The sequence below is a fragment of the Ipomoea nil genome, unplaced genomic scaffold (assembly GCF_001879475.1).
Source record: "Ipomoea nil cultivar Tokyo-kokei standard unplaced genomic scaffold, Asagao_1.1 scaffold3227, whole genome shotgun sequence".
NCBI classification, from domain to species: domain Eukaryota; kingdom Viridiplantae; phylum Streptophyta; class Magnoliopsida; order Solanales; family Convolvulaceae; genus Ipomoea; species Ipomoea nil.
This window is the reverse complement of record NW_017619655.1, coordinates 40,306-65,774: the sequence shown is the minus strand read 5'-3', so window position 1 is coordinate 65,774 and position 25,469 is coordinate 40,306. Positions and strand designations below refer to the sequence as shown.

The 25,469-nt window shown below is 33.5% G+C and overlaps 30 non-coding genes across 30 annotated transcripts; all 30 read left to right on the top strand.

The window, feature by feature from the left end:
* The first annotated feature begins 802 nt into the window (after window positions 1–802).
* On the top strand, window positions 803–875 carry TRNAA-AGC. Its single transcript has one exon. It is a non-coding gene; the product is annotated as a tRNA-Ala (tRNA).
* Window positions 876–2,494: 1,619 nt separating this feature from the next.
* TRNAA-CGC lies at window positions 2,495–2,567 on the top strand. Its single transcript has one exon. It is a non-coding gene; the product is annotated as a tRNA-Ala (tRNA).
* Window positions 2,568–3,080: 513 nt separating this feature from the next.
* Window positions 3,081–3,153, top strand: TRNAA-AGC. Its single transcript has one exon. It is a non-coding gene; the product is annotated as a tRNA-Ala (tRNA).
* A 356-nt stretch (window positions 3,154–3,509) lies between these two features.
* On the top strand, window positions 3,510–3,582 carry TRNAA-AGC. The gene has a single exon. It is a non-coding gene; the product is annotated as a tRNA-Ala (tRNA).
* Window positions 3,583–4,342: 760 nt separating this feature from the next.
* TRNAA-AGC lies at window positions 4,343–4,415 on the top strand. The gene has a single exon. It is a non-coding gene; the product is annotated as a tRNA-Ala (tRNA).
* Window positions 4,416–4,771: 356 nt separating this feature from the next.
* On the top strand, window positions 4,772–4,844 carry TRNAA-CGC. Its single transcript has one exon. It is a non-coding gene; the product is annotated as a tRNA-Ala (tRNA).
* Window positions 4,845–5,357: 513 nt separating this feature from the next.
* TRNAA-AGC lies at window positions 5,358–5,430 on the top strand. Its single transcript has one exon. It is a non-coding gene; the product is annotated as a tRNA-Ala (tRNA).
* A 364-nt stretch (window positions 5,431–5,794) lies between these two features.
* Window positions 5,795–5,867, top strand: TRNAA-AGC. Its single transcript has one exon. It is a non-coding gene; the product is annotated as a tRNA-Ala (tRNA).
* A 904-nt stretch (window positions 5,868–6,771) lies between these two features.
* TRNAA-AGC lies at window positions 6,772–6,844 on the top strand. Its single transcript has one exon. It is a non-coding gene; the product is annotated as a tRNA-Ala (tRNA).
* A 357-nt stretch (window positions 6,845–7,201) lies between these two features.
* TRNAA-AGC lies at window positions 7,202–7,274 on the top strand. The gene has a single exon. It is a non-coding gene; the product is annotated as a tRNA-Ala (tRNA).
* A 904-nt stretch (window positions 7,275–8,178) lies between these two features.
* TRNAA-AGC lies at window positions 8,179–8,251 on the top strand. The gene has a single exon. It is a non-coding gene; the product is annotated as a tRNA-Ala (tRNA).
* A 341-nt stretch (window positions 8,252–8,592) lies between these two features.
* Window positions 8,593–8,665, top strand: TRNAA-AGC. Its single transcript has one exon. It is a non-coding gene; the product is annotated as a tRNA-Ala (tRNA).
* A 356-nt stretch (window positions 8,666–9,021) lies between these two features.
* Window positions 9,022–9,094, top strand: TRNAA-AGC. The gene has a single exon. It is a non-coding gene; the product is annotated as a tRNA-Ala (tRNA).
* Window positions 9,095–9,569: 475 nt separating this feature from the next.
* On the top strand, window positions 9,570–9,642 carry TRNAA-AGC. Its single transcript has one exon. It is a non-coding gene; the product is annotated as a tRNA-Ala (tRNA).
* Window positions 9,643–10,000: 358 nt separating this feature from the next.
* TRNAA-AGC lies at window positions 10,001–10,073 on the top strand. Its single transcript has one exon. It is a non-coding gene; the product is annotated as a tRNA-Ala (tRNA).
* A 1,437-nt stretch (window positions 10,074–11,510) lies between these two features.
* On the top strand, window positions 11,511–11,583 carry TRNAA-CGC. Its single transcript has one exon. It is a non-coding gene; the product is annotated as a tRNA-Ala (tRNA).
* Window positions 11,584–12,106: 523 nt separating this feature from the next.
* TRNAA-AGC lies at window positions 12,107–12,179 on the top strand. Its single transcript has one exon. It is a non-coding gene; the product is annotated as a tRNA-Ala (tRNA).
* Window positions 12,180–12,965: 786 nt separating this feature from the next.
* Window positions 12,966–13,038, top strand: TRNAA-CGC. Its single transcript has one exon. It is a non-coding gene; the product is annotated as a tRNA-Ala (tRNA).
* Window positions 13,039–15,094: 2,056 nt separating this feature from the next.
* On the top strand, window positions 15,095–15,167 carry TRNAA-AGC. Its single transcript has one exon. It is a non-coding gene; the product is annotated as a tRNA-Ala (tRNA).
* Window positions 15,168–15,523: 356 nt separating this feature from the next.
* Window positions 15,524–15,596, top strand: TRNAA-CGC. Its single transcript has one exon. It is a non-coding gene; the product is annotated as a tRNA-Ala (tRNA).
* Window positions 15,597–16,545: 949 nt separating this feature from the next.
* TRNAA-AGC lies at window positions 16,546–16,618 on the top strand. Its single transcript has one exon. It is a non-coding gene; the product is annotated as a tRNA-Ala (tRNA).
* An 812-nt stretch (window positions 16,619–17,430) lies between these two features.
* On the top strand, window positions 17,431–17,503 carry TRNAA-AGC. Its single transcript has one exon. It is a non-coding gene; the product is annotated as a tRNA-Ala (tRNA).
* Window positions 17,504–20,337: 2,834 nt separating this feature from the next.
* TRNAA-AGC lies at window positions 20,338–20,410 on the top strand. Its single transcript has one exon. It is a non-coding gene; the product is annotated as a tRNA-Ala (tRNA).
* A 401-nt stretch (window positions 20,411–20,811) lies between these two features.
* On the top strand, window positions 20,812–20,884 carry TRNAA-CGC. Its single transcript has one exon. It is a non-coding gene; the product is annotated as a tRNA-Ala (tRNA).
* Window positions 20,885–21,406: 522 nt separating this feature from the next.
* Window positions 21,407–21,479, top strand: TRNAA-AGC. Its single transcript has one exon. It is a non-coding gene; the product is annotated as a tRNA-Ala (tRNA).
* Window positions 21,480–21,835: 356 nt separating this feature from the next.
* On the top strand, window positions 21,836–21,908 carry TRNAA-AGC. The gene has a single exon. It is a non-coding gene; the product is annotated as a tRNA-Ala (tRNA).
* A 383-nt stretch (window positions 21,909–22,291) lies between these two features.
* Window positions 22,292–22,364, top strand: TRNAA-AGC. The gene has a single exon. It is a non-coding gene; the product is annotated as a tRNA-Ala (tRNA).
* A 356-nt stretch (window positions 22,365–22,720) lies between these two features.
* On the top strand, window positions 22,721–22,793 carry TRNAA-CGC. Its single transcript has one exon. It is a non-coding gene; the product is annotated as a tRNA-Ala (tRNA).
* A 952-nt stretch (window positions 22,794–23,745) lies between these two features.
* TRNAA-AGC lies at window positions 23,746–23,818 on the top strand. Its single transcript has one exon. It is a non-coding gene; the product is annotated as a tRNA-Ala (tRNA).
* A 383-nt stretch (window positions 23,819–24,201) lies between these two features.
* Window positions 24,202–24,274, top strand: TRNAA-AGC. Its single transcript has one exon. It is a non-coding gene; the product is annotated as a tRNA-Ala (tRNA).
* The last annotated feature ends 1,195 nt before the right edge of the window (window positions 24,275–25,469 follow it).

Genomic DNA, 25,469 nt, shown 5'->3' with positions numbered 1-25,469 from the left:
TAGCATGCGAGAGGTATGGGAATTGATACCCCGCATCTCCACTTTGAAAGCCTTCTAAGTGCAAGCTTAGAACACAACACCCAACCTAATCAAATGTGTAATGAAAACAACCAAAAACACAAACACCAGAAGGTGATGGTTTTATTGGGCTGGATATATGACCCTATATATTAAGTTTTTATATGATTTGCATCCTACCACTCAGACAATGAATTTAAAGTAAAATTTTAAACACATCAAATAACCACTATAATTATAATACAATCAACAGAATCCTATTAACATAGAATTATTATGGGTAGAAATACATTTCTTGATCACATAGTATAAATCTAGATAACATATAAAACTTCGACATTTTATAACTAGTCCAATTCGAAAAATTCACAATGAAAATGGGGATGTAGCTCAGATGGTAGAGCGCTCTCTTAGCATGCGAGAGGTACTTTGAAAGCCTTGTAAGTGCAAGCTTAGAACACAATACCCAACATAAGCAAATGTGTAATGAAAACAATCAAGACCACAAACACCAGAAGTTGAAGGTTTTATTGGGCTAGATATATGACCCTATATATTAAGTTTTTATATGATTTGTATCCTACCACTCAGAGTATGAATTTAAAGCAAAATTTTAAACACATCAAATAACCACTATAATTATAATACAATCAACAGTATCCTATTAACTTAGAATTATTATGGGTAGAAATGCATTTCTTGATCACATAGTATAAATCTAGATAACATATAAAACCTTCGACATTTTATAAGTAGTCAAATTCGAAAAATTCACAATGAAAATGGGGATGTAGCTCAGATGGTAGAGCGCTCGCTTAGCATGCGAGAGGTACGGGGATTGATACCCCGCATCTCCACTTTGAAAGCCTTGTAAGTGCAAGCTTAGAACACAACACCCAACCTTATCAAATATGTAATGAAAACAATCAAGACCACGAACACCAGAAGTTGAAGGCTTTCTTGTGCTAGATATACGACCATATATATTAAGTTTTTATATGATTTGCATCCTACCACTCAGACTATGAATTTAAAGCAAAATTCTAAACACATCAAATAACCACTATAATTATATTACAATCAACAGTATCCTATTAACTTAGAATTATTATGGGTAGAAATGCATTTCTTGATCACATAGTATAAATCTAGATAACATATAAAACTACGACATTTTTTAACTAGTCAAATTCGAAAAATTCACAATGAAAATGGGGATGTAGCTCAGATGGTAGAGCGCTCGCTTAGCATGCGAGAGGTACGGGGATTGTAACCCCGCTTCTCTACTTTGAAAGCCTTGTAAGTGCAAGCTTAGAACACAACACCCAACCTAATCAAATGTGTAATGAAAACAATCAACACCACGAACACCAGAAGTTGAAGGCTTTCTTGGGCAAGATATATGACCCTATATAATAAGTTTTTATATGATTTGCATCCTACCACTCAGACTATGAATTTAAAGCAAAATTTTAAACACATTAAATAACCACTATAATTATAATACAATCAACAGTATCCTATTAACTTAGAATTATTATGGGTAGAAATGCATTTCTTGATCACATAGTATAAATCTAGATAACATATAAAACTTCGACATTTTATAACTAGTCAAATTCGAAAAATTCACAATGAAAATGGGGATGTAGCTCAGATGGTAGAGCACTCGCTTAGCATGTGAGAGGTATGGGGATCGATACCTCGCATCTCCACTTTGAAAGCCTTCTAATTGCAAGCTTAGAACACAACACCCAACCTAATGAAATGTGTAATGAAAACAACCAAGAACACGAACACCAGAAGGTGAAGGTTTTATTCGGCTAGATATATGACCCCTATATATTAAGTTTTTATATGATTTGCATCCTACCACACAGACTATGAATTTAAAGCAAAAGTTTAAACACATCAAATAACCACTATAATTATAATACAATCAACAGTATCCTATTAACATAGAATTATTATGGGTAGAAATACATTTCTTGATCACATAGTATAAATCTAGATAACATATAAAACTTCGACATTTTATAACTAGTTCAATTCGAAAAATTCACAATGAAAATGGGGATGTAGCTCAGATGGTAGAGCGCTCGCTTAGCATGCGAGAGGTACTTTGAAAGCCTTGTAAGTGCAAGCTTAGAACACAACACCCAACATAAGCAAATGTGTAATGAAAACAATCAAGACCACAAACACCAGAAGTTGAAGGTTTTATTGGGCTAGATATATGACCCTATATATTAAGTTTTTATATGATTTGCATCCTACCACTCAGACTATGAATTTAAAGCAAAATTTTTAACACATCCAATAACCACTATAATTATAATACAATCAACAGTATCCTATTAACTTAGAATTATTATGGGTAGAAATGCATTTCTTGATCACATAGTATAAATCTAGATAACATATTAAACTTCGACATTTTATTACTAGTCAAATTCGAAAAATTCATAATGAAGATGGGGATGTAGCTCAAATGGTAGAGCGCTCGCTTCGCATGCGAGAGGTACGGGGATCGATACTCCGCATCTCCACTTTGAATAACGCAATAATTAATAAATCATTGGCGCCGATGAACTTTAAAAATGTGCAATTAAACACAATCCCATGAGAAGTGTCAATAGCCCTAAATCTTAAAACATTCAACCCCGTTAGCCAGCCCAAATAATGGCACCACCCCTATCAGCCCTAATTCTTAAAATCAAGCACTAGAAGTTGAAGGTTTTTTTTTTCTTTTTTTTTTCTTTTAATTTATCATCCTCATCGTCTTCATGGACTGGATATATGACCCTTTTATATATGTTAATAGTTTATATATTTAGAGTTTTTATTTGATTTGCATCCTACCACTCAGACTATGTATTTAAAGCAAAATTTTAAACTCATCGAATAACTACTATAATTATAATACAATCAACAGTAACCTATTAACTTAGAATTAATATGGGTAGAAATGCATTTCTTGATCACATAGTATAAATCTAGATAACATATAAAACCTTCGTCATTTTACAACCAGTCTAATTCGAAAAATTAACAATGAAAATGGGGATGTAGCTCAGATGGTAGAGCGCTCGCTTAGCATGCGAGTGGTACGAGGATCGATACCCCGCATCTCCACTTTGAAAGCCTTGTAAGTGCAAGCTTAGAACAAAACACCCAACCTAATCAAATGTGTAATGAAAACAATCAAGACCACGAACACCAGAAGTTGAAGGCTTTCTTGGGCAAGATATATGACCCTATATAATAAGTTTTTATATGATTTGCATCCTACCACTCAGACTATGAATTTAAAGCAAAATTTTAAACACATTAAATAACCACTGTAATTATAATACAATCAACAGTATCCTATTAACTTAGAATTATTATGGGTAGAAATGCATTTCTTGATCACATAGTATAAATCTAGATAACATATAAAACTTCGACATTTTATAACTAGTCAAATTCGAAAAATTCACAATGAAAATGGGGATGTAGCTCAGATGGTAGAGCACTCGCTTAGCATGTGAGAGGTACGGGGATCGATACCCCGCATCTCCACTTTGAAAGCCTTCTAATTGCAAGCTTAGAACACAACACCCAACCTAATGAAATGTGTAATGAAAACAACCAAGAACACGAACACCAGAAGGTGAAAGTTTTATTCGGCTAGATATATGACCCTATATATTAAGTTTTTATATGATTTGCATCCTACCACACAGACTATGAATTTAAAGCAAAAGTTTAAACACATCAAATAACCACTATAATTATAATACAATCAACAGTATCCTATTAACATAGAATTATTATGGGTAGAAATACATTTCTTGATCACATAGTATAAATCTTGATAACATATAAAACTTCGACATTTTATAACTAGTTCAATTCGAAAAATTCACAATGAAAATGGGGATGTAGCTCAGATGGTAGAGCGCTCGCTTAGCATGCGAGAGGTACTTTGAAAGCCTTGTAAGTGCAAGCTTAGAACACAACACCCAACATATGCAAATGTGTAATGAAAACAATCAAGACCACAAACACCAGAAGTTGAAGGTTTTATTGGGCTAGATATATGACCCTATATATTAAGTTTTTATATGATTTGCATCCTACCACTCAGACTATGAATTTAAAGCAAAATTTTAAACACATCAAATAACCACTATAATTATAATAATATCAACAGTATCCTATTCACTTAGAATTATTATGGGTAGAAATGAATTTCTTGATCACATAGTATAAATCTAGATAACATATAAAACTTCGAAATTTTATAACTAGTCAAATTCGAGAAATTCACAATGAAAATGGGGATGTAGCTCAGATGGTAGAGCGCTCGCTTAGCATGCGAGAGGTATGGGGATTGATACCCCGCATCTCCACTTTGAAAGCCTTCTAAGTGCAAGCTTAGAACACAACACCCAACCTAATCAAATGTGTAATGAAAACAACCAAGAACACGAACACCAGACGTTGAAGGCTTTATTGGGCAAGATATATGACCTTATATATTAAGTTTTTATATGATTTGCATCCTACCACTCAGACTATGAATTTAAAGCAAAATTTTAAACACATCAAATAACCACTATAATTATAATACAATCAACAGTATCCTATTAACTTAGAATTATTATGGGTAGAAATGCATTTCTTGATCACATAGTATAAATCTAGATAACATATTAAACTTCGACATTTTATTACTAGTCAAATTCGAAAAATTCATAATGAAGATGGGGATGTAGCTCAAATGGTAGAGCGCTCGCTTCGCATGCGAGAGGTACGGGGATCGATACTCCGCATCTCCACTTTGAATAACGCAATAATTAAAAAATCATTGGCGCCGATGAACTTTAAAAATGTGCAATTAAACACAATCCCATGAGAAGTGTCAATAGCCCTAAATCTTAAAACATTCAACCCCGTTAGCCAGCCCAAATAATGGCACCACCCCTATCAGCCCTAATTCTTAAAATCAAGCACTAGAAGTTGAAGGTTTTTTTTTTCTTTTTTTTTTCTTTTTATTCATCCTCCTCATCGTCTTCATGGACTAGATATATGACCCTTTTATATATGTTAATAGTATATATATTTAGAGTTTTTATATGATTTGCATCCTACCACTCAGACTATGAATTTAAAGCAAAATTTTAAACTCATCGAATAACTACTATAATTATAATACAATCAACAGTATCCTATTAACTTAGAATTAATATGGGTAGAAATGCATTTCTTGATCACATAGTATAAATATAGATAACATATAAAACCTTCGTCATTTTACAACCAGTCTAATTCAAAAAATTAACAATGAAAATGGGGATGTAGCTCAGATGGTAGAGCGCTCGCTTAGCATGCGAGAGGTACGGGGATCGATACCCCGCATCTCCACTTTGAAAGCCTTGTAAGTGCAAGCTTAGAACACAACACCCAACCTAATCAAATGTGTAATGAAAACAATCAACACCACGAACACCAGAACACCAGAAGTTGAAGGCTTTCTTGGGCAAGATATATGACCCTATATAATAAGTTTTTATATGATTTGCATCCTACCACTCAGACTATGAATTTAAAGCAAAATTTTAAACACATTAAATAACCACTATAATTATAATACAATCAACAGTATCCTATTAACTTAGAATTATTATGGGTAGAAATGCATTTCTTGATCACATAGTATAAATCTAGATAACATATAAAACTTCGACATTTTATAACTAGTCAAATTCGAAAAATTCACAATGAAAATGGGGATGTAGCTCAGATGGTAGAGCACTCGCTTAGCATGTGAGAGGTACGGGGATCGATACCCCGCATCTCCACTTTGAAAGCCTTCTAATTGCAAGCTTAGAACACAACACCCAACCTAATGAAATGTGTAATGAAAACAACCAAGAACACGAACACCAGAAGGTGAAGGTTTTATTCGGCTAGATATATGACCCTATATATTAAGTTTTTATATGATTTGCATCCTACCACTCAGATTATGAATTTAATGCAAAACTTTAAACACATCAAATAACCACTATAATTATAATACAATCAACAGTATCCAATTAACTTAGAATTATTGTGGGTAGAAATGCATTTCTTGATCACATAGTATAAATCTAGATAACAAATAAAACTTCGACATTTTATAACTAGTCAAATTCGAAAAATTCACAATGAAAATGGGGATGTAGCTCAGATGGTAGAGCGCTCGCTTAGCATGCGAGAGGTACGGGGAAAGATACCCCGCATCTCCACTTTGAATAGAAGACCTAACGCAATAACAAAAAATCATAGGCGCCAAAGAACTTTAAAAATGTGCAATTAAACGCAATCCCATGAGAAGTGTCTAGCCGGCCGAAATAATGGCACCACCCCTATCAGCCCTAATTCTTAAAATCAAGCACTAGAAGTTGAAGGTTTTTTTTCTTTTTATTCATCCTCCTCATCGTCTTCATGGACTAGATATATGACCCTTTTATATATGTTAATAGTATATATATTTAGAGTTTTTATATGATTTGCATCCTACCACTCAGACTATGAATTTAAAGCAAAATTTTAAACTCATCGAATAACTACTATAATTATAATACAATCAACAGTATCCTATTAACTTAGAATTAATATGGGTAGAAATGCATTTCTTGATCACATAGTATAAATATAGATAACATATAAAACCTTCGTCATTTTACAACCAGTCTAATTCAAAAAATTAACAATGAAAATGGGGATGTAGCTCAGATGGTAGAGCACTCGCTTAGCATGCGAGAGGTACGGGGATCGATACCCCGCATCTCCACTTTGAAAGCCTTGAAAGTGCAAGCTTAAAACACAACACCCAACCTAATCAATTGTGTAATTAAAACAATCAAGACCACGAACACCAGAAGTTGAAGGCTTTCTTGGGCTAGATACATGACCCTATATATTAAGTTTTTATATGATTTGCATCCTACTACTCAGACTATGAATTTAAAGCAAAATTTTAAACACATCAAATAACCACTATAATTATAATACAATCAACAGTATCCTGTTAACATAGAATTATTATGGGTAGAAATGCATTTCTTGATCACATAGTATAAATCTTGATAACATATAAAACCTTCGTCATTTTACAACCAGTCTAATTCGAAAAATTCACAATGAAAATGGGGATGTAGCTCAGATGGTAGAGCGCTCGCTTAGCATGCGAGAGGTACGGGGATCGATACCCCGCATCTCCACTTTGAAAGCCTTGTAAGTGCAAGCTTAGAACACCACACCCAACCTAATCAAATGTGTAATGAAAACAATCAAGACCACGAACACCAGAAGTTGAAGGCTTTCTTGGGCAAGATATATGACCCTATATAATAAGTTTTTATATGATTTGCATCCTACCACTCAGACTATGAATTTAATGCAAAATTTTAAACACATCAATTAACCACTATAATTATAATACAACCAACAGTATCCTATTAACTTAGAATTATTATGGGTAGAAATGCATTTCTTGATCACATAGTATAAATCTAGATAACAAATAAAACTTCGACATTTTATAACTAGTCAAATTCGAAAAATTCACAATGAAAATGGGGATGTAGCTCAGATGGTAGAGCGCTCGCTTAGCATGCGAGAGGTACGGGGAAAGATACCCCGCATCTCCACTTTGAATAGAAGACCTAACGCAATAACAATAAATCATAGGCGCCGAAGAACTTTAAAAATGTGCAATTAAACGCAATCCCATGAGAAGTGTCTAGCCGGCCCAAATAATGGCGCCACCCCTATCAGCCCTAATTCTTAAAATCAAGCACTAGAAGTTGAAGGTTTTTTTTCTTTTTATTCATCCTCCTCATCGTCTTCATGGACTAGATATATGACCCTTTTATATATGTTAATAGTATATATATTTAGAGTTTTTATATGATTTGCATCCTACCACTCAGACTATGAATTTAAAGCAAAATTTTAAACTCACCGAATAACTACTATAATTATAATACAATCAACAGTATCCTATTAATTTAGAATTAATATGGGTAGAAATGCATTTCTTGATCACATAGTATAAATATAGATAACATATAAAACCTTCGTCATTTTACAACCAGTCTAATTCGAAAAATTCACAATGAAAATGGGGATGTAGCTCAGATGGTAGAGCGCTCGCTTAGCATGCGAGAGGTACGGGGATCGATACCCTGCATCTCCACTTTGAAAGCCTTGTAAGTGCAAGCTTAAAACACAACACCCAACCTAATCAAATGTGTAATGAAAACAATCAAGACCACGAACACCAGAAGTTGAAGGCTTTCTTGGGCTAGATATATAACCCTATATATTAAGTTTTTATATGATTTGAATCCTACCACTCAAACTATGAATTTAAAGCAAATAACCACTATAATTATAATACAATCAACAGTATCCTATTAACTTAGAAATTATTATGGGTAGAAATGCATTTCTTGATCACATAGTATAAATCTAGATAACATATAAAACCTTCGTCATTTTACAACTAGCCTAATTCGAAAAATTCTAAATGAAAATGGGGATGTAGCTCAGATGGTAGAGCGCTCGCTTAGCATGCGAGAGGTACGGGGACCGATACCCCGCATCTCCATTTTGAAAGCCTTGTAAGTGCAAGCTTAGAACACAACACCCAACCTAATCAAATGTGTAATGAAAACAATCAAGACCACGAACACCAGAAGTTGAAGGCTTTCTTGGGCTAGATATATGACCCTATATATTAAGTTTTTATATGATTTGCATCCTACCACTCAGACTATGAATTTAATGAAAAACTTTAAACACATCAAATAACCACTATAATTATAATTCAATCAACAGTATCCTATTAACTTAGAATTATTATGGGTAGAAATGCATTTCCTGATCACATAGTATAAATCTAGATAACATATAAAACTTCAACATTTTATAACTAGTCAAATTCGAAAAATTCACAATGAAAATGGGGATGTAGCTCAGATGGTAGAGCGCTCGCTTAGCATGCGAGAGGTACGGGGATCGATACCTTGCATCTCCACTTTGAATAGAAGAATTAACGCAATAACAATAAATCATAGGCGCCGATAAACTTTAAAAATGTGCAATTAAACGCAATCCCATGAGAAGTGTCTAGCTGGCCCAAATAATGGCACCACCCCTATCAGCCTTAATTCTTAAAATAAAGCACTAGAAGTTGAAGGTTTTTTTTCTTTTTATTCATCCTCCTCATCGTCTTCATGGGCTAGATATACGACCCTTTTATATATGTAAATAGTATATATATTATGAGTTTTTCTATGATTTGCATCCTACCACTCAGACTATGAATTTAAAGCAAACTTTTAAACTTTTCGAATAACTACTATTATTATAATACAATCAACAGTATCCTATTAACATAGAATTAATATGGGTAGAAATGCATTTCTTGATCACATAGTATAAATATAGATAACATATAAAACCTTCGTCATTTTACAACCAGTGTAATTCGACAAATTCACAATAAAAATGGGGATGTAGCTCAGATGGTAGAGCGCTCGCTTAGCATGCGAGAGGTACGGGGATCGATACCCCGCATCTCCACTTTGAAAGCCTTGTAAGTGCAAGCTTAAAACACAACACCCAACCAAATCAAATGTGTAATGAAAACAATCAAGACCACGACCACCAGAAGTTGAAGGCTTTCTTGGGCTAGATATATGACCCTATATATTAAGTTTTTATATGATTTGCATCCTACCACTCAAACTATGAATTTAAAGCAAAACTTTAAACACATCAAATAACCACTATAATTATAATACAATCAACAGTATCCTATTAACTTAGAAATTATTATGGGTAGATATGCATTTCTTGATCACATAGTATAAATCTAGATAACATATAAAACCTTCATCATTTTACAACCAGCCTAATTCGAAAAATTCTCAATGAAAATGGGGATGTAGCTCAGATGGTAGAGCGCTCGCTTAGCATGCGAGAGGTACGGGGACCGATACCCCGCATCTCCACTTTGAAAGCCTTGTAAGTGCAAGCTTAGAACACAACACCCAACCTAATCAAATGTGTAATTAAAACAATCAAGACCACGAACACCAGAAGTTGAAGGCTTTCTTGGGCTAGATATATGACCCTATATATTAAGTTTTTATATGATTTGCATCCTACCACTCAGACTATGAATTTAAAGCAAAATTTTAAACACATCAAATAACCACTATAATTATAATACAATCAACAGTATCCTATTAACTTAGAATTATTATGGGTCGAAATGCATTTCTTGATCACATAGTATAAATCTAGATAACATATAAAACTTCGACATTTTATAACTAGTGAAATTCGAAAAATTCAAAATGAAAATGGGGATGTAGCTTAGATGGTAGAGCGCTCGCTTCGCATGCGAGAGGTACGGGGACTGATACCCCGCATCTCCACTTTGAATAGAACAACTAACGCAATAAAAATATATTATAGGCGCCGATGAACTTTAAAAATGTGTAATTAAACGCAATCCCATGAGAAGTGTCAATAGCCCTAAATCTTAAAACATTCAACCCCGTTAGCCAGCCCGAATAATGGCACCACCCATATCAACCCTAATTCTTAAAATCAAGCACTAGAAGTTGAAGGTTTTTTTTCTTTTTTTTTTTTCTTTTAATTCATCCTCCTCATCGTCTTCATGGACTAGATATATGACCCTTTTATATATGTTAATAGTATATATATTTAGAGTTTTTATATGATTTCCATCCTACCACTCAGACTATGAATTTAAAGCAAAATTTTAAACTCATCGAATAACTACTATAATTATAATACAATCAACAGTATCCTCTTAACTTAGAATTAATATGGGTAGAAATGCATTTCTTGATCACATTGTATAAATCTAGATATCATATAAAACCTTCGTCATTTTACAACCAGTCTAATTCGAAAAATTCTCAATGAAAATGGGGATGTAGCTCAGATGGTAGAGCGCTCGCTTAGCATGCGAGAGGTACGGGGACCGATACCCCGCATATCCACTTTGAAAGCCTTGTATGTGCAAGCTTAGAACACAACACCCAACCTAATCAAATGTGTAATGAAAACAATCAAGACCACAAGCTTAGAACACAACACCCGACCTAATCAAATGTGTAATGAAAACAATCAAGACCACGAACACCAGAAGTTGAAGGCTTTCTTGGGCTAGATATATGACCCTATATATTAAGTTTTTATATGATTTGCATCCTACCACTCAGACTATGAATTTAAAGCAAAATTTTAAACACATCAAATAACCACTATAATTATAATACAATCAACTGTATCCTATTAACTTAGAATTATTATGGGTAGAAATGCATTTCTTGATCACATAGTACAAATCTAGATAACATATAAAACTTCGACATTTTATAACTAGGCAAATTCGAAAAATTCACAATTAAAATGGGGATGTAGCTCAGATGGTAGAGCGCTCGCTTCGCATGCGAGAGGTACGGGAATCGATACCCCGCATCTCCACTTTGAATAGAACAACTAACGCAATAAGAATAAATCATAGGCGCCGATGTACTATAAAAATGTGCAATTAAACGCAATCCCATGAGAAGTGTCAATAGCCATAAATCCTAAAACATTCAACCTCGTTAGCCAACCCAAATAATGGCAGCACCCCTATCAGCCCTAATTCTTAAAATCAAGCACTAGAGAAGTTGAAGGTTTTTTTTCTTTTTTTTTTTTTCTTTTTATTCATCTTCCTCATCGTCTTCATGGACTAGATATAAGACCCTTTTATATATCTTAATAGTATATATATTTAGAGTTTTTATATGATTTGCATCCTACCACTCAGACTATGAATTTAAAGCAAAATTTTAAACTCATCGAATAACTACTATAATTATAATACAATCAACAGTATCCTATTAACTTAGAATTAAAATGGGTAGAAATGCATTTCTTGATCACATAGTATAAATCTAGATAACATATAAAACTTCGACATTTTATAACTATTCAAATTCGAAAAATTCACAATGCAAATGGGGATGTAGCTCAGATGGTAAAGCGCTCGCTTAGCATGCGAGAGGTACGGGGATCGATACCCTGCATCTCCACTTTGAAAGCTTTCTAAGTGCAAGCTTAGAACACAACACCCAACCTAATCAAATGTGTAATGAAAACAATCAAGACTACGAACACTAGAAGTTGAAGGCTTCTCTTGGGCTAGATATATGACCCTATATATTAAGTTTTTATATGATTTGCATCATACCATTCAGACTATGAATTTAAAGCAACATTTTAAACACATCAAATAACCACTATAATTATAACACAATCAACAGTATCCTATTAACATAGAATTATTATGGGTAGAAATGCATTTCTTGATCACATAGTATAAATCTAGATAACATATAAAACTTCGACATTTTATAACTAGTCAAAATTGAAAAATTCACAATGAAAATGGGGATGTAGCTCAGATGGTAGAGCGCTCGCTTAGCATGCGAAAGGTACGGGAATCAATACCCCGCATCTCCACTTTGAAAGCCTTGTAAGTGCTAGCTTAGAACATAACTCCCAACCTAATCAAATGTGTAATGAAAACAATCAAGACCACGAGCACCAAAAGTTGAAGGCTTTCTTGGGCTAGATATATGAGCCTATATATTAAGTTTTTATAAGATTTGCATCCTACGACTCAGACTATGAATTTAAAGCAAAATTTTAAACACATCAAATAACCACTATAATTATAATACAATCAACTGTATCCTATTAACTTAGAATTATTATGGGTAGAAATGCATTTCTTGATCACATAGTACAAATCTAGATAACATATAAAACTTCGACATTTTATAACTAGTCAAATTCGAAAAATTCACAATGAAAATGGGGATGTAGCTCAGATGGTAGAGCGCTCGCTTCGCATGCGAGAGGTACGGGAATCAATACCCCGCATCTCCACTTTGAATAGAACCACTAACGCAATAACAATAAATCATAGGCACCGATGTACTATAAAAATGTGCAATTAAACGCAATCCCATGAGAAGTGTCAATAGCCATAAATCTTAAAACATTCAACCTCGTTAGCCAACCCAAATAATGGCACCACCCCTATCAGCCCTAATTCTTAAAATCAAGCACTAGAGAAGTTGAAGGTTTTTTTTCTTTTTTTTTTCTTTTTATTCATCCTCCTCATCGTCTTCATGGACTAGATATAAGACCCTTTTATATATGTTAATAGTATATATATTTAGAGTTTTTATATGATTTGCATCCTACCACTCAGACTATGAATTTAATGCAAAACTTTAAACACATCAAATAATCACTATAATTATAATACAATCAACAGTATCATATTAACTTAGAATTATTATGGGTAGAAATGCATTTCTTGATCACATAGTATAAATTTAGATAACGTATAAAACTTCGACATTTTATAACTAGTCAAATTCGAAAAATTCACAATGAAAATGGGGATGTAGCTCAGATGGTAGAGCGCTCGCTTAGCATGCGAGAGGTACGGGGATCGGTACCACACATCTCCACTTTGAAAGCCATGTAAGTGCAAGCTTAGAACACAACACCCAAACTAATCAAATGTGTAATGAAAAGAATCAAGACCACGAACACCAGAAGTTGAAGGCTTTCTTGGGCTAGATATATGACCATATATATTAAGTTTTTATATGATTTGCATCATACCAAGTTTTTATATGATTTGCATCATACCACTCAGACTATGAATTTAAAGCAAAATTTTAAACACATCAAATAACCATTATAATTATAATACAATCAACAGTATCCTATTAACATAGAATTATTATGGGTAGAAATGCATTTCTTGATCACATAGTATAAATCTAGATAACATATAAAACTTCGACATTTTATAACTTGTCAAATTCGAAAAATTCACAATGAAAATGGGGATGTAGCTCAGATGGTAGAGCGCTCGCTTCGCATGCAAGAGGTACAGGAATCGATACCCCGCATCTCCACTTTGAATAGAAAAACAAACATAATAACAATAAATCATAGGTGCCGATGTACTCTAAAAATGTGCAATTAAACGCAATCCCATGAGAAGTGTCAATAGCCATAAATCTCTAAAAATGTGCAATTAAACGCAATCCCATGAGAAGTGTCAATAGCCATAAATCTTAAAACATTCAACCTCGTTAGCCAACCCAAATAATGGCACCACCCCTATCAGCCCTAATTCTTAAAATCGAGCACTAGAGAAGTTTAAGGTTTTTTTCTTTTTTTTTTTCTTTTTATTCATCCTCCTCATCGTCTTCAAGGACTAGATATATGACCCTTTTATATATGTTAATAGTATATATATTTAGAGTTTTTATATGATTTGCATCCTACCACTCAGACTATGAATTTAAAGCAAAATTTTAAACTCATCGAATAACTACTATAATTATAATACAATCAACAATATCCAATTAACTTAGAATTAATATGGGTAGAAATGCATTTCTTGATCACATAGTATAAATCTAGATAACATATAAAACCGTCGTCATTTTACAACCAGTCTAATTCGAAATATTCACAATTAAAATGGGGATGTAGTTCAGATGGTAGAGCGCTCGATTAGCATGCGAGAGTTACGGGGATCGATACCCTGCATCTCCACTTTGAACGCCTTGTAAGTGTGCAAGCTTAGAACACAACACCCAACCTAATCAAATGTGTAATGAAAACAATCAAGACCACGAACACCAGAAGTTGAAGGCTTTCTTGGGCTAGATATACGACCCTATATATTAAGTTTTTATATGATTTGCATCCTACCACTCAGACTATGAATTTAAAGCAAAATTTTAAACACATCAAATAACCACTATAATTATAATACAATCAACAGTATCCTATTAACATAGAATTATTATGGGTAGAAATGCATTTCTTGATCACATAGTATAAATCTAGATAACATATAAAACTTCGACATTTTATAACTAGTCAAATTCGAAAAATTCACAATGAAAATGGGGATGTAGCTCAGATGGTAGAGTGCTCGCTTAGCATGCGAGAGGTACGGGGATCAATACCCCGCATCTCCACTTTGAAAGCCTTGTAAGTGCTAGCTTAGAACATAACGCCCAACCTAATCAAATGTGTAGTGAAAACAATCAAGACCACGAGCACCAGAAGTTGAAGGCTTTCTTGGGCTTGATATATGAGCCTATATATTAAGTTTTTATAAGATTTGCATCCTACCACTCAGACTATGAATTTAAAGCAAAATTTTAAACACATCAAATAACCACTATAATTATAATACAATCAACTATATCCTATTAACTTAGAATTATTATGGGTAGAAATGCATTTCTTGATCACATAGTACAAATCTAGATAACATATAAAACTTCGACATTTTATAACTAGTCAAATTCGAAAAATTCACAATGAAAATGGGGATGTAGCTCAGATGGTAGAGCGCTCGCTTCGCATGCGAGAGGTACGGGAATCGATACCCCGCATCTCCACTTTGAATAGAACAACTAACGCAATAACAATAAATCATAGGCACCGATGTACTATAAAAATGTGCAATTAAACGCAATCCCATGAGAAGTGTCAATAGCCATAAATCTTAAAACATTCAACCTCGTTAGCCAACCCAAATAATGGCACCACCCCTATCAGCCCTAATTCTTAAAATCAAGCACTAGAGAAGTTGAAGGTTTTTTTTCTTTTTTTTTTCTTTTTATTCATCCTCCTCATCGTCTTCATGGACTAGATATAAGACCCTTTTATATATGTTAATAGTATATATATTTAGAGTTTTTATATGATTTGCATCCTACCACTCAGACTATGAATTTAAAGCAAAATTTTAAACTCATCGAATAACTACTATAATTATAATACAATCAACAGTATCCTATTAACTTAGAATTAAAATGGGTAGAAATGCATTTCTTGATCACATAGTATAAATCTAGATAACATATAAAACTTCGACATTTTATAACTATTCAAATTCGAAAAATTCACAATGCAAATGGGGATGTAGCTCGGATGGAAAAGCGCTCGCTTAGCATGCGAGAGGTACGGGGATCGATACCCTGCATCTCCACTTTGAAAGCCTTGTAAGTGCAAGCTTAGAACACAACACCCAACCTAATCAAATGTGTAATGAAAACAATCAAGACCACGAACACCAGAAGTTGAAGGCTTTCTTGGGCTAGATATATGACCCTATATATTAAGTTTTTATATGATTTGCATCCTACCACTCAGACTATGAATTTAATGCAAAACTTTAAACACATCAAATAATCACTATAATTATAATACAATCAACAGTATCATATTAACTTAGAATTATTATGGGTAGAAATGCATTTCTTGATCACATAGTATAAATTTAGATAACATATAAAACTTCGACATTTTATAACTAGTCAAATTCGAAAAATTCACAATGAAAATGGGGATGTAGCTCAGATGGTAGAGCGCTCGCTTAGCATGCGAGAGGTACAGGGATCGGTACCCCGCATCTCCACTTTGAAAGCCATGTAAGTGCATGCTTAGAACACAACACCCAAACTAATCAAATGTGTAATGAAAAGAATCAAGACCACGAACACCAGAAGTTGAAGGCTTTCTTGGGCTAGATATATGACCATATATATTAAGTTTTTATATGATTTGCATCATACCAAGTTTTTATATGATTTGCATCATACCACTCAGACTATGAATTTAAAGCAAAATTTTAAACACATCAAATAGCCATTATAATTATAATACAATCAACAGTATCCTATTAACATAGAATTATTATGGGTAGAAATGCATTTCTTGATCACATAGTATAAATCTAGATAACATATAAAACTTCGACATTTTCTAACTAGTCATATTCGAAAAATTCACAATGAAAATGGGGATGTAGCTCAGATGGTAGAGCGCTCGCTTAGCATGCAAGAGGTACGGGGATCGATACCCCGCATCTCGACTTTGAAAGGCTTGTAAGTGCTAGCTTAGAACATAACACCCAACCTAATCAAACGTGTAATGAAAACAATCAAGACCACGAACACCAGAAGTTGAAGGCTTTCTTGGGCTAGATATATGAGCCTATATATTAAGTTTTTATAAGATTTGCATCCTACCACTCAGACTATGAATTTAAAGCAAAATTTTAAACACATCAAATAACCACTATAATTATAATACAATCAACAGTATCCTATTAACATAGAATTATTATGGGTAGAAATGCATTTCTTGATCACATAGTATAAATCTAGATAACATATAAAACTTCGACATTTTATAACTAGTCAAATTCGAAAAATTCACAATGGAAATGGGGATGTAGCTCAGATGGTAGAGTGCTCGCTTAGCATGCGAGAGGTACGGGGATCAATACCCCGCATCTCCACTTTGAAAGCCTTGTAAGTGCTAGCTTAGAACATAACTCCCAACCTAATCAAATGTGTAGTGAAAACAATCAAGACCACGAGCACCAGAAGTTGAAGGCTTTCTTGGGCTAGATATATGACCCTATATATTAAGTTTTTATATGATTTGCATCCTACCACTCAGACTATGAATTTAATGCAAAACTTTAAACACATCAAATAACCACTATAATTATAATACAATCAAATGTATCCTATTAACTTAGAATTATTATGGGTAGAAATGCATTCTTGATCACATAGTACAAATCTAGATAACATATAAAACTTCGACATTTTATAACTAGTCAAATTCGAAAAATTCACAATGAAAATGGGGATGTAGCTCGGATGGTAGAGCGCTCACTTCGCATGCGAGAGGTACGGGAATCGATACCCCGCATCTCCACTTTGAATAGAACAACTAACGCAATAACAATAAATCATAGGCGCCGATGTACTATAAAAATGTGTAATTAAACGCAATCCCATGAGAAGTGTCAATAGCCATAAATCTTACAACATTCAACCTCGTTAGCCAACCCAAATAATGGCAGCACCCCTATGAGCCCTAATTCTTAAAATCAAGCACTAGAGAAGTTGAAGGTTTTTTTTTCTTTTTTTTTTCTTTTTATTCATCCTCCTCATCGTCTTCATGGACTAGATATAAGACCCTTTTATATATCTTAATAATATATATATTTAGAGTTTTTATATGATTTGCTTCCTACCACTCAGACTATGAATTTAAAGCAAAATTTTAAACTCATCGAATAACTACTATAATTATAATACAATCAACAGTATCCTATTAACTTAGAATTTAAATGGGTAGAAATGCATTTCTTGATCACATAGTATAAATCTAGATAACATATAAAACTTCGACATTTTATAACTATTCAAATTCGAAAAATTCACAATGCAAATGGGGATGTAACTCAGATGGTAAAGCGCTCGCTTAGCATGCGAGAGGTACGGGGATCGATACCCTGCATCTCCACTTTGAAAGCCTTGTAAGTGCAAGCTTAGAACACAACACCCAACCTAATCAAATGTGTAATGAAAACAATCAAGACCACGAACACCAGAAGTTGAAGGCTTTCTTGGGCTAGATAAATGACCCTATATATTAAGTTTTTATATGATTTGCACCCTACCACTCAAACTATGAATTTAATGCAAAACTTTAAACACATCAAATAATCACTATAATTATAATACAATCAACAGTATCATATTAACTTAGAATTATTATGGGTAGAAATGCATTTCTTGATCACATAGTATAAATTTAGATAACATATAAAACTTCGACATTTTCTAACTAGTCATATTCGAAAAATTCACAATGAAAATGGGGATGTAGCTCAGATGGTAGAGCGCTCGCTCAGAATGCAAGAGGTATGGGGATCGATACCTTGCATCTCCACTTTGAAAGGCTTGTAAGTGCTAGCTTAGAACATAACACCCAACCTAATCAAATGTGTAATGAAAACAATCAAGACCACGAACACCAGAAGTTGAAGGCTTTCTTGGGCTAGATATATGAGCCTATATATTAAGTTTTTATAAGATTTGCATCCTACCACTCAGACTATGAATTTAAAGCAAAATTTTAAACACATCAAATAACCACTACAATTATAATACAATCAACTGTATACTATTAACTTAGAATTATTATGGGTAGAAATGCATTTCTTGATCACATAGTATAAATCTAGATAACATATAAAACTTCGACATTTTATAACTAGTCAAATTCGAAAAATTCACAATGAAAATGGGGATGTAGCTCAGATGGTAGAGCGCTCGCTTCGCATGCAAGAGGTACAGGAATCGATACCCCGCATCTCCACTTTGAATAGAAAAACTAACACAATAACAATAAATCATAGGTGCCGATGTACTCTAAAAATGTGCAATTAAACGCAATCCCATGAGAAGTGTCAATAGCCATAAATCTTAAAACATTCAACCTCGTTAGCCAACCCAAATAATGGCACCACCCCTATCAGCCCTAATTCTTAAAATCGAGCACTAGAGAAGTTGAAGGTTTTTTTCTTTTTTTTTTTTTCTTTTTATTCATCCTCGTCATCGTCTTCATGGACTAGATATATGACCCTTTTATATATGTTAATAGTATATATATTTAGAGTTTTTATATGATTTGCATCCTACCACTCAGACTATGAATTTAAAGCAAAATTTTAAACTCATCGAATAACTACTATAATTATAATACAATCAACAGTATCCTATTAACTTAGAATTAATATGGGTAGAAATGCATTTCTTGATCACATAGTATAAATCTAGATAACATATAAAACCGTCGTCATTTTACAACCAGTCTAATTCGAAAAATTCACAATTAAAATGGGGATGTAGTTCAGATGGTAGGGCGCTCGCTTAGCATGCGAGAGTTACGGGGATCGATACCCTGCATCTCCACTTTGAACGCCTTGTAAGTGTGCAAGCTTAGAACACAACACCCAACCTAATCAAATGTGTAATAAAAACAATCAAGACCACGAACACCAGAAGTTGAAGGCTTTCTTGGGCTAAATATATGACCCTATATATTAAGTTTTTATATGATTTGCATCCTACCACTCAGACTATGAATTTAAAGCAAAATTTTAAACACATCAAATAACCACTATAATTATAATACAATCAACAGTATCCTATTAACATAGAATTATTATGGGTAGAAATGCATTTCTTGATCACATAGTATAAATCTAGATAACATATAAAACTTCGACATTTTATAACTAGTCAAATTCGAAAAATTCACAATGAAAATGGGGATGTAGCTCAGATGGTAGAGCGCTCGCTTAGCATGTGAGAGGTACGGGGATCGATACCCTGCATCTCCACTTTGAAAGCCTTGTAAGTGCTATCTTTGAACATAACACCCAACCTAATCAAATGTGTAATGAAAATTCGAAAAATTCTCAATGAAAACCTAATTAAATGTGTAATGAAAACAATCAAGACCACGAACACCAGAAGTTGAAGGCTTTCTTGGGCTAGATATATGAGCCTATATATTAAGTTTTTATAAGATTTGCATCCTACCACTCAGACTATGAATTTAAAGCAAAATTTTAAACACATCAAATAACCACTATAATTATAATACAATCAACTGTATCCTATTAACTTAGAATTATTATGCGTAGAAATGCATTTCTTGATCACATAGTACAAATCTGGATAACATATAAAACTTCGACATTTTATAACTAGTCAAATTCGAAAAATTCACAATGAAAATGGGGATGTAGCTCAGATGGTAGAGCGCTCGCTTCGCATGCGAGAGGTACGGGAATCGATACCCCGCATCTCCACTTTGAATAGAACATCTAACGCAATAACAATAAATCATAGGCGCCGATGTACTATAAAAATTTGCAATTAAACACAATCCCATGAGAAGTGTCAATAGCCCTAAATCTTAAAACATTCAACCTCGTTAGCCTACCCAAATAATGGCACTACCCCTATCAGCCCTAATTCTTAAAATCAAGCACTTGAGAAGTTGAAGGTTTTTTTTCTTTTTTTTTTTTCTTTTTATTCATCCTCCTCATCGTCTTCATTGACTAGATATAAAACCCTTTTATATATGTTAATAGTATATATATTTAGAGTTTTTATATGATTTGCATCCTACGACTCAGACTATGAATTTAAAGCAAAATTTTAATCTCATCGAATAACTACTATAATTATAATACAATCAACAGTATCCTATTAACTTAGAATTAAAATGGGTAGAAATGCATTTCTTGATCACATAGTATAAATCTAGATAACATATAAATCTTCGACATTTTATAACTATTCAAATTCGAAAAATTCACAATGCAAATGGGGATGTAGCTCAGGTGGTAAAGCGCTCGCTTAGCATGCGAGAGGTATGGGGATCGATACCCTGCATCTCCACTTTGAAAGCCTTGTGAGTGCAAGCTTAGAACACAACTCCCAACCTAATCAAATGTGTAATGAAAACAATCAAGACCACGAACACCAGAAGTTGAAGGGTTTCTTGGGCTAGATATATGACCCTATATATTAAGTTTTTATATGATTTGCATCCTACCACTCAGACTATGAATTTAATGCAAAACTTTAAACACATCAAATAATCACTTTAATTATGATACAATCAACAGTATCATATTAACTTAGAATTATTATGGGTAGAAATGCATTTCTTGATCACATAGTATAAATCTAGATAACATATAAAACTTCGACAGTTTATAACAAGTCAAATTCTAAAAATTCACAATGAAAATGGGGATGTAGCTCAGATGGTAGAGCGCTCGTTTAGCATGCGAGAGGTACGGGGATCGGTACCCCGCATCTCCACTTTGAAAGCCATGTAAGTGCAAGCTTAGAACACAACACCCAAACTAATCAAATGTGTAATGAAAACAATCAAGACCACGAACACCAGAAGTTGAAGGCTTTCTTGGGCTAGATATATGACCCTATATATTAAGTTTTTATATGATTTGCATCATACCAAGTTTTTATATGATTTGCATCATACCACTCAGACTATGAATTTAAAGCAAAATTTTAAACACATCAAATAACCATTATAATTATAATACAATCAACAGTATCCTATTAACATAGAATTATTATGGGTAGAAATGCATTTCTTGATCACATAGTATAAATCAAGATAACATATAAAACTTCGACATTTTATAACTAGTCATATTCGAAAAATTCACAATGAAAATGGGGATGTAGCTCAGATGGTAGAGCGCTCGCTTAGCATGCAAGAGGAACGGGGATCGATACCCCGCATCTCCACTTTGAAAGGCTTGTAAGTGCTAGCTTAGAACATAACACCCAACCCAATCAAATGTGTAATGAAAACAATCAAGACCACGAACACCAGAAGTTGAGGGCTTTCTTGGGCTAGATATATGAGCCTATATATTAAGTTTTTATAAGATTTGCATCCTACCACTCAGACTATGAATTTAATGCAAAATTTTAAACACATCAAATAACCACTATAATTATAATACAATCAACAGTATCCTATTAACTTAGAATTATTATGGGTAGAAATGCATTTCTTGATCACATAGTACAAATCTAGATAACATATAAAACTTCGACATTTTATAACTAGTCAAATTCGAAAAATTCACAATGAAAATGGGGATGTAGCTCAGATGGTAGAGCGCTCGCTTCGCATGCGAGAGGTACGGGAATCGATACCCCGCATCTCCACTTTGAATAGAACAACTAACGCAATAACAATAAATCATAGGCACCGATGTACTATAAAAATGTGCAATTAAATGCAATCCCATGAGAAGTGTCAATAGCCATAAATCTTAAAACATTCAACCTCGTTAGCCAACCCAAATAATGGCACCACCCCTATCAGCCCTAATTCTTAAAATCAAGCACTAGAGAAGTTGAAGGTTTTTTTTTCTTTTTTTTTTTTCTTTTTATTCATCCTCCTCATCGTCTTCATGGACTAGATATAAGACCCTTTTATATATGTTAATAGTATATATATTTAGAGTTTTTATATGATTTGCATCCTACCACTCAGACTATGAATTTAAAGCAAAATTTTAAACTCATCGAATAACTACTATAATTATAATACAATCAACAGTATCATATTAACTTAGAATTAAAATGGGTAGAAACGCATTTCTTGATCACATAGTATAAATCTAGATAACATATAAAACTTCGACATTTTATAACTATTCAAATTCGAAAAATTCACAATGCAAATGGGGATGTAGCTTGGATGGTAAAGCGCTTGCTTAGCATGCGAGAGGTACGGGGATCGATACCCTGCATCTCCACTTTGACAGCCATGTAAGTGCAAGCTTAGAACACAACACCCAACCTAATCAAATGTGTAATGAAAACAATCAAGACCACGAACACCCGAAATTGAAGGCTTTTTTGGGCTAGATATATGACCCTACATATTAAGTTTTTATATGATTTGCATCCTACCACTCAGACTATGAATTTAATGCAAAACTTTAAACACATCAAATAATCACTATAATTATAATACAATCAACAGTATCATATTAACTTAGAATTATTATGGGTAGAAATGCATTTCTTGATCACATAGTATAAATCTAGATAACATATAAAACTTCGACATTTTATAACTAGTCAAATTCGAAAAATTCAGAATGAAAATGGGGATGTAGCTCAGATGGTAGAGCGCTCGCTTAGCATGCGAGAGGTACGGGGATCGGTACCCCGCATCTCCAGTTTGAAAGCCATGTAAGTGGAAGCTTAGAACACAACACCCAAACTAATCAAATGTGTAATGAAAACAATCAAGACCACGAACACCAGAAGTTGAAGGCTTTCTTGGGCTAGATATATGACCCTATATATTAAGTTTTTATATGATTTGCATCATGCCAAGTTTTTATATGATTTGCATCATACCACTTAGACAATGAATTTAAAGCAAAATTTTAAACACATCAAATAACCACTATAATTATAATACAATCAACAGTATCCTATTAACATAGAATTATTATGGGTAGAAATGCATTTCTTGATCACATAGTATAAATCTAGATAACATATAAAACTTCGACATTTTATAACAAGTCATATTCGAAAAATTCACAATGAAAATGGGGATGTAGCTCAGATGGTAGAGTGCTCGCTTAGCATGCAAGAGGTACGGGGATCGATACCCCGCATCTCCACTTTGAAAGGCTTGTAAGTGCTAGCTTAGAACATAACACCCAACCTAATCAAATGTGTAATGAAAACAATCAAGACCACGAACACCAGAAGTTGAAGGTTTTCTTAGGCTAGATATATGAGCCTATATATTAAGTTTTTAAAAGATTTGCATCCTACCACTCAGACTATGAATTTAAAGCAAAATTTTAAACACATCAAATAACCACTATAATTATAATACAATCAACTGTATCCTATTAACTTAGAATTATTATGGGTAGAAATGCATTCTTGATCACATAGTACAAATCTAGATAACATATAAAACTTCGACATTTTATAACTAGTCAAATTCGAAAAATTCACAATGAAAATGGGGATGTAGCTCAGATGGTAGAGCGCTCACTTCGCATGCGAGAGGTACGGGAATCGATACCCCGCATCTCCACTTTGAATAGAACAACTAACGCAATAACAATAAATCATAGGCGCCGATGTACTATAAAAATGTGCAATTAAACGCAATCCCATGAGAAGTGTCAATAGCCATAAATCTTAAAACATTCAACCTCGTTAGCCAACCCAAATAATGGCACCACCCCTATCAGCCCTAATTCTTAAAATCAAGCACTAGAGAAGTTGAAGGTTTTTTTTCCTTTGTTTTTTTCTTTTTATTCATCCTCCTCATCGTCTTCATGGACTAGATATAAGACCCTTTTATATTTGTTAATAGCATATATATTTAGAGTTTTTATATGATTTGCATCCTACGACTCAGACTACGAATTTAAAGCAAAATTTTAAACTCATCGAATAACTACTATAATTATAATACAATCAACAGTATCCTATTAACTTAGAATTAAAATGGGTAGAAATGGATTTCTTGATCACATAGTATAAATCTAGATAACATATAAAACTTCGACATTTTATAACTATTCAAATTCGAAAAATTCACAATGCAAATGGGGATGTAGCTCAGATGGTAAAGCGCTTGCTTAGCATGCGAGAGGTATGGGGATCGATACCCTGCATCTCCACTTTGAAAGCCTTGTAAGTGCAAGCTTAGAACACAACACCCAACCTAATCAAATGTGTAAGCCTTGTAAGTGCAAGTTTAGAACACAACACCCAACCTAATCAAATGTGTAATGAAAACAATCAAGACCACGAACACCAGAAGTTGAAGGCTTTCTTGGGCTAGATATATGA